The sequence below is a fragment of the Chrysochloris asiatica genome, unplaced genomic scaffold (assembly GCF_000296735.1).
Source record: "Chrysochloris asiatica unplaced genomic scaffold, ChrAsi1.0 scaffold00225, whole genome shotgun sequence".
NCBI lineage: Eukaryota > Metazoa > Chordata > Mammalia > Afrosoricida > Chrysochloridae > Chrysochloris > Chrysochloris asiatica.
The window spans coordinates 3,956,315-3,958,915 of NW_006408743.1; the positions used below are offsets into that span (position 1 = coordinate 3,956,315).

Below are 2,601 nucleotides of genomic sequence, written 5' to 3' on the forward strand. Positions count from 1 at the left end.
GAGGAGGACTCTGGGACCATCAAGACACAAGAGTGCAGTGTGGGAACCTATCCAGAGAAGCAGTGACACCAGAGATGGAGGCAGACATGATGACATGGAGAGATGGAGTGGCTGGGGACTCTGCACTCAAGGAGGGAGAAGGGCTGTGTGCTGCCAGCTGGGGGGCAGGCTTGCAGGGTATGCCCTTTGGTTGATTGAATGGTTATATATTCCTGAGTGCTTTGTTATACATCCAAAAGAAAAACAGAGGGAATGGAAGTAAATGCTGTTGAATGATTATGCATGGAGGGAATTGTAGTCATTGTAATGAAATGAAGTATGATAGGATTAATGTAAAGCCTGATGTTCTCCCATGTAACTCACTCAATTCACAATAAAAAACTTGAAAAGAAAGAAAGAAAAGGCTAGAAACCATTTATTCTGGGAATACTATGATTGCACTTTGGATTCAAATATCACTTGAAATGTGTGCTACTTGGATTTTTAAACCTAGTTACTCTTCAGATGTTTAGAGTCATCTTTTAAAAGAAATATACAAGATCTTTAAAATAATTATTCAACCTCATTATTTTTTCATTAAAAAGACACTTGTTTGTAGTAAGTGTTAAATACATCCTAATGAAAAAAATGTGACACACCCAGTTTCAAAAGGTATTTATACTAGAAAGAAATGTATATGCCTATATGCTTTCTTTTTTAATGTTCTCTTTGGTATAGTGTAATGCTAGGTTACAATGAATTGGCAAAAAAGAGAAATTATCTGGCTTCATCTCAAACCAACTACTGATAATTTGCTAACAACAGTGAATGCATAAGTACAATAATCCACTCTGGCATAAGTATTGACCTTATATTTGAAAATATTTTTCCATAAATGGTAGTTAGCATGCCCATGCACCTATTAGAGAACCAATAAATAATACAGCAAATAAGAACAGCAAAGAAAATCAAAGTATCCTTCTAACTTTTAATAAATTTTACTTGGAATGATCTTCTGTGATAGTAGTTGTAAAATGACTGTCTTATATAAAATCAGAGGATCCTTGTCCCTCTTGCTACCAGTTGCAACAAAGGCCTGACTCTGGTGTATTTCAGAGTATCTTTCTTTTTAGAAAAAAATGGTTATTTCTTCTTTCAAAAGTCTTCTCATTTCTTCAAGTTTCACTCTCTTTTCTTGTTGAACTCTTCTAAGATGTTCAAATTTTGCCTGGAGCTCTCTCTCTACTTCTTTCAATATGGCTTATTTCTCCTTGACTTGTTGCACAAATATCTGCTTCATCTCCTCTTCCTTCCTCTGACACTCACCACAGATTTCATGCCTTTTGGTTTCATAGATCTCTTGAACACTGACAGGCTTGTTTTTTGGGCCCATATCTTTAAAGCCCAGTTCCTCCAGTTTGCAACGTTGCTACAGTTCATAGTGTTAAGTCTGCTCTCACAAGTCTTCCATATTTGCACAAATGAGCATTTCTCAGAGTTTTATGAAGTCTCAGTGGTTCTCATTTTCCACTTGTACAACACCCCAAGGATACTGATGAGCTTTTACCAAATTATTCACAAGTTTTGTCTCATCCATACTTCATACAACAACTAATGGTAAATGTGCATTCATTGAAGAATTGATTTTAGCAATAGTTTCAGCATCTGTTGGGAACTGGTATATCTGGACACCATTGCTAACATATTCACTTACGAGCTTGATCTTGAATTTCTGTAACTCAGTTTTAGAAATTGTATGTTTTTTTTGGCAATCACTGGCATAATGTTCGCCTTACTGTCCAGGTTCTTCATAGTTAAGGGATCAAGTGTCTTCAGAGAATGGCCCATGGGTGAGATGAAGTAAAGACATGCGTGCACCCAGGAATAGTGTAATTACAGAGACTCTGCTTAATCTTCAGCTTTTTTTGGAGATAGGCCTTGAACTATGCGTCTTTGTAGTACACTGTTGACTCATAGTTCTCTTTGTTAATTTGATCACCAAATCCCACTATATTCACAATAGTCAACTTCAATTGCATGTTACTTTCCTGGAGTTTGTATGTCTGAGCCTTAATTCTAACATGTGGATAAAAATGTGAAGACTTACTGTCTTTAAAATTATTATTAAACAATGTGTCCATCAGTGTGTATTTTCCAACTCCAGTTTCCCCCACACAGAGGATATTAAAACAGAAGCCTTGCTGAATGTATCTATTGACCAGCTGAGCAGGCAAACTCTCAACACTAACATGGCCACATATAGTTAAGGAACGAATTTTTTGGTTGTTGTGAGGCCGTACAAGGTGATTACATTCCCAAATGAGTTTGAAAAAAACAGGCTCTGCAACACTTTGGAGGAGGTAGTGGTCCTGCTCTGGAGAGGACCTAATGACTGGATGGGGGCCAACTGTGGCTGGCCATGATCTCAATCCCCGACATCCTGAGAGCCACGACCTGGGAGGGAGTGGTGGGCCAGGGAGGAACTCAAATGCATTAATTTCTCTGTGATTTTGCTTATTCTTTATATAGCTTTCACATGCCTATGAGACAACTGAAAAACAAACAAACAAATGAACATGGTTTGGTTCAGGTTCACCTTAGTCCTCAAAGTGGCATACTAGA

General features: G+C 37.7%; 1 pseudogene; it reads right to left on the bottom strand.

Moving 5' to 3' along the window:
• Positions 1–967: 967 nt before the first annotated feature.
• On the bottom strand, positions 968–2,246 carry LOC102814659 (annotated as a pseudogene).
• Positions 2,247–2,601: the final 355 nt, after the last annotated feature.